Consider the following 8,561-nt stretch of genomic DNA (forward strand, 5'->3'; position numbering starts at 1 on the left):
TGCCCACCTTTGAAAAGCCAACCTGACATAGGTCAGCAAAGGGTTAAGATTAGCTGTTCGCAAAGCTTTAAATGAACTGGTAATATGCACTCCTAGATATCTAAAACCTGAGAAAGCTAAATGGAAATTAAAATCTGTCTGTCTAAGCTCCTTTGCAACTGGGTTTATAGGAAAACATTCACTTTTTTGTATATTAATCTTGTACCCAGAGAAAGAGCCAAAACTCACAAGTATTTCCATTATAGAGGGTAAATAAATTGTTGGATTTGTAACATATAGTAATAAGTCATCTGCATACAGAGCAACCCTATATTCCGTACCACCACGAATAACCCCTTGAAACAGAGGCGAGGTTCTGAGAGTCACAGAAAGAGGCTTTATTGCTAAAGTAAAAAGTAAAGGTGAGAGTGGGCAGCCTTGACGTGTACCACGTGATAGAGTAAAATACTCAGAATTCACATTATTAGTACAAACAGATGGCAGTGGCGTAGTATATAAAAGATGAATCCAAGCTATAAAACTGTCACCAAAACCAAATTTCCTCAAGACTGCAAAAAGATACTCCCATTCCACTCGATCAAATGCTTTTTCAGCATCCAATGAAATCACCACCTCAGGGACGGTACTATGATTTCTGGAATATATTATATTAAGAAGGGACCATATATTAAAAAAGGAATGTCTTCCTTTAATAAAGCCTATCTGTTCGTCTGATATAATAGAAGGGAGAACTCTTTCCAAACGGGTTGCTAGCAGTTTGGATAAGATTTTAAAGTCTACATTAAGAAGGCTTATTGGTCGATAAGAGCCACAACAGGTAGGATCCTTTCCTTCTTTATGCAGTAATGAGACAGAAGCCTGTCTTAGTGTCTGAGGGAGAGAGCCGCATTTCAGAGACTCCTCAAAAACCGACAGCAGCAGAGGGGCCAGTTTTAAGTGGACCCATCAGGACCAGGGGACTTTCCAGACTGTAAGGATGTGATTGATGATATAACCTCATCCAAAGTGAGTGGTGCATCTATTTCTGCTGCTGTTGAGGTTGTAATTGTAGGGGTATCCAATTTGTTAAGAAACTGGTTCATATCTATAGAATTAGAGGGGAACTCTGATGTATACAGAGAACTATAAAATGACTTCAAAATTGAGTTGATTTCCGTTGGATCAGAAGTCAAAGTTCCCGATTCATTTCTAATTTGCAATATTTGGCGAGATGCCGATTGGTGACGTAGCTGGTGGGCTAACAGACGAGAGGCTTTATCACCATGTTCATAATAGTTGCCACGGGACCGTAATAACAATTGCTCTGCATCATGGGTCGACAGGAGACTGAACTCCGATTGCAGGTTAAGACGCTGCTTATATATTTCAGGTGAGGGATTTTGAGCGTGTTGCCGATCTAGAGCTTGAATTTTGGCAGAAAGTTCATTTTGCTTAGCTTTCTTAGATTTAGATAGGTGAGATAAATAGGAAATTATTTGGCCCCTGAGGTATGCTTTAAGAGTTTCCCATAGTAGAGAGTTTGAGATGTCCTCAGACTCATTCGTAGTTAAGAAGTTATCAATTGCAGATAAGATATAGTCACAGAAAGCTGAATCAGACGAAAGAAGAGAGTTCAACCTCCATGGGTGCTGAGGTCTATAGCCAGGAGACAAAGCCATATCCAGGATTAATGGAGCATGATCAGATATAACAATCGGAAGATATTCAGAGTTGCAAACTTTAGAAGCCATGGAGCCATTTATAAAAAAATTATCGATCCGAGAATATGTGTGATGAACATTTGAAAAAAAGGAATATTCTCTGGCTTGGGGATTAAAAAACCTCCAAGGATCAATGTATCCATTTTGGGTCATAAAGTGTGAGAAAGCCCTGGACATAGCAGATGATGCTTTAGAGCCAGTGGCAGATTTGTCTAAAGCTGGGTCAATAACGCAGTTTAAATCACCTCCAAATATCAGGAGGTGTGTATCTAAGTCAGGAATCATCCTCAGAAGATTATTAGCAAACAGAGTGTTGTCAAAGTTTGGGGCATAGACGTTCACTAAAACAACTGGGTTATTCATGAGGGTCCCTACAACAATTAGATATTGCCCATTTTTGTCAGCAATCAATTTAGTGATTTCATTCCTAATTAAAATTGCCACCCCTCTGGCTCGAATATCAAAGTTTGAGTGAAACATATGACCTATCCATGGAGGTTTAAGTCTTTTATGATCTTTGGCTCGCAAATGAGTCTCCTGGAGAAAAGCTACATCTGCACTGAGATGTTTTACGTGGCTGAGAACCCGAGATCTCTTTACCGGACCGTTCAAGCCTTTCACATTCCAAGACAAGAATCTAATAGTACTATTGTTAGTGCTATAACTAGCCATATATATGTTTTACTGAAATCTGGTGACAATAACAAGTTGACCGTACATGGGAGGGGACAAGAGAAAAAAAAACAAAAAAAAACAACAACAACAACAAAAAAACCCAAAACACAACACACAACACAAACCCACATACAACCAAAGCAAACAAAAACAGGAACAATAACTCGAGGCCATAGTTCCCCCCACCCCGCCCCAACCACCCACTAGGTCCCCTTTCTGAACTAAGGTGACCGCAGTATATTCCCAACAGCTTCAACCTCCTAGCCCAAACTCCTGCTACATAGAAACTCCATATAACCTTAACTTTGAAGTACTAAGTGTATATCCCAATATAAGTCGAACCTTCTAGGGATCAGTGAACATTAATTCAAAATATTACAAAAGAAACATAAGAACCAAGTGTTAGAATGGTGACAACTAGTATACCCTGAAGTAACAGAAACATGTAGTGCTTGCCTGCCTTCTCTGCAATCGTCCGATTGCCTGCAAGTCAACAAGGATTCAAGTCACTTTACTCGCAGCTGTCAGTCACTGTGGCCTTTGAGCTTCAGCCTCGTTCCTCAAGCCCTGCACGAACTTATCGGCTTCCGAAGCAGACGTAAACCACTGTTTCTCCCCTGCGGGCAGAACGATGCGCAGTTTAGCCGGGAAGAGGAGCGCAGGTTTAAATCCCCGCTTATAAAGTTCAGACATCGCGTCTTTATACTCAGCTCGGTTCTTCACCACCTCCGGGCTGTAGTCTTCATATAGCCGGATCCTGTGGCCGTTGTAGCTGAGCTCGCCTTTCTTACGAGCTTCCCGGATTATAAGATCTTTTATTTGGTACCGGTGAAATCGCAGAATGACCGGCCGTGGTTTCGTCGATTTCGGAACTGGACTCCGGTGCGCCCTGTCCAGCTCGGGCGGCGAGGGAAGCATCTGCGTTCCAAAAACATCGACGAGGAGTTGAGAAAAGAAAGCTGTCGGGCGTGGGCCTTCAATGTCCTCAGGTAGTCCTACAAGTCGTATATTCTGCCTCCTGCTGCGACCTTCCAAGTCTGCCACCTTGGATTTTAGCCAGTTGTTGTCTTTGCGAAGCATAGAGCATTCGGACTCTAATTGGTCCAGACGTTGGTCAAATTCAGTGTATGTCGATTCCAAAGAATCAATGCGTTGACCGTGGTCCTGCACTGCAGACTGCACAGTGTCTAACTTAGAGGACAAGTCCTGAAAGGATGACTTGAAGTCCGCTAGCAATGCAGCTCTATGCTCCTCGAGCATTAAGCTAATCTCGGCTGCAGTTACAGGCGCCGCAAGTGTCGAGGTTTCTCGGTCTTGTTTGCCCCTTGACTTAGACATTCTTTAAATCTTCGGTAACCGACAAAAGCAAAAGGCATCCAAAACTGGGAAGCAAAATCTCAAAAAAAAGTAGGTTCGTTAGGTAAATGCTGAGCCGTGTAGCGGAGCGGACCTAAAGCACGTCTACCCAGTAAACGCCATTACCCGGAGGTTTTATTTTTTTTGTGTGTGTTTTTTTGTAACCGTTCTCTGGGAATCAACTCATTTGTGCAAAAATACAAATTTCTGCCTGTCAAACTATGTTCTTTTTTGTGGTTGTTCGTAGATTCAACTAAAGAAATAGTAACAAATTAACTGTATCTGTGCTAGACTGCTAGTAACAAAGTGCCTACAGATACAATGTAATCATTAGTTCTTTGCACATTCGTTGGTAATGAGTAGACACAGCACTGGTTTGTCCATTTATTGAGGTGCAATGGCCAAGTCAGTCACCCAACACAAACCCACACAGCAGATACTGGAGACAAAACTGAAGAAAAAGAGACCCACAAAGAAGCAGCACCTGAAGACTTTTCCTAAAGGCCTAAAAAAAAATCTGAAGAGAACCAGTATTTTTGATGCTTATGGTTTGTGTTATTTCCATCAAAGTATAAAAAATAATGTTTGTATATAAAATGATGTCAATTCATCCAGCTATTTTTGAGCTGCTGGGTCTACAGATAAAAGGTATCGGTATTTGTAGTTCTTACACAGTCAATGCAGTATTTTTCTAAAGACACTTGAACTAAAGCTGAAAGTCTGCAATTCAACATTATCTTGATGGTTTGTTTGAAAATTCACTGTGATTGTGTACAGAGAAAAAATGAAAAAATATGTGTACAAAAACTTGTGGGCTTAAAAATAGAAAGGTGTATGTAAAAATTAAATAAAAAAATTTGAGTCAGATTTTCAGTGATGAACTTTATTTGGCAGTGACTTAACACAATAGTGAGCAGAAAGATTTAATAAAAAAATCAAGATTCAATTTGGAAAAGAGGAAATCTAATGCAAAACAAGCAACATTGTGCTGGCTTCATAAAAGCAATGCTGGCTTAAAACCACTCATTGAAATTTAGTTTCCTTTACGATTTCAGGGAGTTATAGTGGGTGCAGCTGTTATAGTAGCTGTAGCAAGTGCTTGTAGGAGGGCAGAGAGAAGCTGCTGCAGGGAGATATTGTTGTTGTTGGTGCTCTGTAGAGAGAAACCCCCCCCCAAAGCTTTTACAGTTCATCTGTGATTTGAATGTGGGGGCGAAAGAAAGCACTCGCCTCATAGTGTCCGTGTGCCCTCACCATCATCCAAAGTGTGGTATTACTTGTATTTGCATATTAAAATAATATCTGCTAATATATCACTTATGATAATACTTGCAGGTTTAACCAGAGTCCCGCACAGGAAGCATCCAAGCAGAAGTACTTTCAGTATTGTTTCAGTTAATGTACCTGTTGAAAAAAGATTAAAGACAATAAGATATGCTAAAATGACAAATTCACTCAAGCAAAAAAAAAAAAAATGTCTTTCACAATCCTTACTCAAGAAATGCTAAGAGTAAAGATTTAATCACCTTAAGTTGTAAGGCCGCAGCAGATTGTCTCAAGGAGGTTGTTGTAGTGGTGTTCTGGATGTTCAGCTTTTCTTATATACAGTTACTGGATCAGCTTTGTTAAGAATACATCCTCCTCCACATTTCAAGGTGTGGCTGATGACTAGCCCTGTAAAGCCAAGTGTAACATATTTGATCTTTTTTTTTTTTTTTACTTTTGTGACTTTTTGTTGCCAGATGTAGCAAATATGATACAAATTTAAATACCTGTATGTGAAAATTTAAATTGAATATCTTTTTGAAAACATTTCATCAGAAGGGTTCAACAAACACTCAAAATTTAAAAAAAATTTCTGGCATTTATTTCACAGTTCAAGCTGATATAATTATGTTGGACTCATTTCATCACAAGTTTCAGAAATAACACAGTTTAATAGATTTGTCCAATACTGAAATGTTAACATTAATCTGAATATAACCAGAAAACATTGCACATTACCACCGTAATGTAGGTCTCCACCCTGTAGTGTTTGCAAACTGGTAAACAGATGGAAATCCTCGCTATGATTACAAATCAGGAGCTTTACCAGCTTAGGCAGTTTACAGACAACACCCAGTGTAGCATCAGGGATTGTTGGGAAATGAGTCGCTGTTATAGGTTTGAGTTTATTTGATAGATGGTCCACATAAAACTTAAAAGGTATTCAATTTGGGTGACCGTGTTTCAGGGGGTGGGGAAGCTCATCTTGTAACCGGATGGTTGCCGGTTCGATCCCCAGCTCTGTCTGTCTTGGCTGTTGTGTCCTTGGGCAAGACACTTCACCTACTGGTGATGGCCAGAGGGGCTGATAGCGTGATATGGCAGCCTCGCTTCTGTCAGTCTGCCCCAGAGCAGCTGTGGCTACAACTGTAGCTTGCCTCCATCACTGTGTGAATGAATAGTGGAATTGTAAAGTGCTTTGAGGGTCTTGAAAAGGGCTATATAAATGCAGTCCATTATTATTATTAATTAAAGAACAGGAAAGGTGGGTCCTTGCTTGTGTTTTTGAAATGAGAGCTATACCACACCAAAAAAAAAAAGCTGACTAAACAACAAAACCAGCCAGGTCATAAGCTAAAATTTTGCTAGGATTAGGTTCGAGTGCCCTATCACACTACATATATCACACTTTCCCGGTGATAAACAGTTTCATCACATTCTCACATTGTATGAGAGCTTATTTGTCAAGAGGCTGAGTCCAACACTGTTACATCAACTTCAGAGAAAGTTTCACTAATGCTGGCTAACATCAGTTAACAGCTAAAATCAGCAGCAGTTACAAAGACAAAAGTTCAGGATATCTTCAACAACCCACCGCAGTGTCGCTGCCATCACACAGAAGTGAGCTTCATAAAGTTGTATCGGACTTATTGCGTCTAACTTTTGGTAAAATCTTCTTTGGACTGATGAGACAAAAGTTGACCTTTTTGAGAGGTTTGAGGCATTAGGCCAGTCCCTTTGGTGCAAAACTAAAACAGTGACAGTGGTAAAACTGTGACAGTGGTAGTGACTTCTTTTCTCTCTACCATAAAATCCTGAAGGAGAAAGTTATCAGTTCATGTCCTCAAACTCCAGTAATTTGATTAAAGAATGCCCAAGGCAAGACAGGAGAGTAGGACAACTACTTTTTTTCAAGTGAAAGTCCTTAGTGATTGCTTAGGTGTTACGAGCATCGGAACAGCTGAGAAGCATTTTCTCTAAACACTGCGCTCTCCTACTCTAAACGCCACATCAAGATGGACAGATTCAGTTTTTCAACTTCCTTACCAGGATGATTGAGCATGCATCAAGATACTTTACAAAGCTTGTTAGACACTGTGAAACACATCATGAGGATCCCTGGATGTTAGAAGATAAATAGAAATGGTCATGCTCACTTGCATTTTTAAAAATTCTTTTAATTGAAACTGCAGTGGTAATACACAAAGATTTATTATATAGATATAAAGATAGAGAGGACATAGTGACCATTCTTCATATATTTTTATGTGTAGACAATTGTACGTAATTGTACGTAAGGAACATTCACAAAAACATTTTAGTTTTGTATGTGAATACATACCATGCAAATCTCATATCACTGTGGTTCAGAAACAAGATTAGCTCTTGCATACACAACAGACCACAAATCCCCAGTATTATTCTATAAAATACAACATTTCTTCACATTCAAGACCTCTAGGACAAAAGAAAATATCACTGAATGCTGACTGGAAGACTGGTACTTAACCCTTTAGTTTTAAGTATCTCAGACCAAAATTGATATCAAGTAAGGACAATGTACACCACAGTTTCACAATTGAATGTTAGACAAAACCAACCATGGCATATAATTTCTGACAGAAATCATACCTACTAAGAATTAGGTGTAATTCAGGTGTGTCCCTGATTATTGCCTAATTGTGTTTCCTCTTATATTAAGATGAGGATGTTTACTAAGAATTATAATTTCCCAACAGTTACGCAAATGAGATTAAATCATCTCTTGCAACTGTGTATAAAAAGCTCCACTGTCAGTACAGCATTACCACAATCATCCACATCTCTGAGACAGTCTGCTGAAGTTGTGAAGACCTGACGGTAACATTTCTCATCAATCCTTTATTGCTTCTGTGTTTTCAATGTAATGTTGGTGGAATGGTGATTTGGCTGATGGTTTTGACCACATCTCATCAAAATTATTGTTAACAGGTGAATCACTGAAACCATGATCAAGGTTGTGTTTCTGCTTGGATGCCTGCTGAGCCTTGCTCTGGCAAATCCTGTAAGTGTAATATGACTGAAGACTAAATTAATGTTTTAATATATAATGTATAACTATATCTTGTACTGTGTGTGGAATCGTGTCACCAGAGACTGTATCAGTGTTCCTGTACTGTTATATCCAAACAACACATTTGCATGTATTTTTTGTTTTTTTTAAACAGATTGACTCAGCACACGAGCGTGATGCACGTTCTTCATCTAGGGAGGGGGTGAGTGTCATGTTTGAACATTAGACACACTGGACTCTCCAATATTATCATATCCAAAGAAAGCCATTCAACAGAGAATGCATTATCCCATGTAATAATATTTATTACTTATTTTCTTGCAGACTACTGGGACTAACACAAGTTATCTTACCCTGATAACAGCTCTTCTACAGAATCCAACACTTCTGCAGAATCCAACGCTCCTTGCAGCGATTCTTGCCGCTATACGATAAGCTGCTCCTTCACCAACAGCTATTACTGTTACAAAGAATGAATTGAAAATGAACCAACAATGAATAAAAACCTATGT

General features: G+C 39.4%; 1 long non-coding RNA gene across 1 annotated transcript; it reads left to right on the forward strand.

The window, feature by feature from the left end:
* The first annotated feature begins 7,810 nt into the window (after positions 1 to 7,810).
* On the forward strand, positions 7,811 to 8,561 carry LOC146572557 (uncharacterized). The gene is made up of 4 exons (XR_014892918.1): positions 7,811 to 7,856; positions 7,968 to 8,040; positions 8,204 to 8,251; positions 8,374 to 8,561. It is a non-coding gene; the product is annotated as an uncharacterized LOC146572557 (long non-coding RNA).

This window comes from Mchenga conophoros, linkage group LG6, assembly GCF_057382185.1.
Source record: "Mchenga conophoros isolate Kocher_MC1m ecotype Shallow Benthic linkage group LG6, M_conophoros_male_GT1.1, whole genome shotgun sequence".
Taxonomy (NCBI): Eukaryota; Metazoa; Chordata; class Actinopteri; order Cichliformes; family Cichlidae; genus Mchenga; species Mchenga conophoros.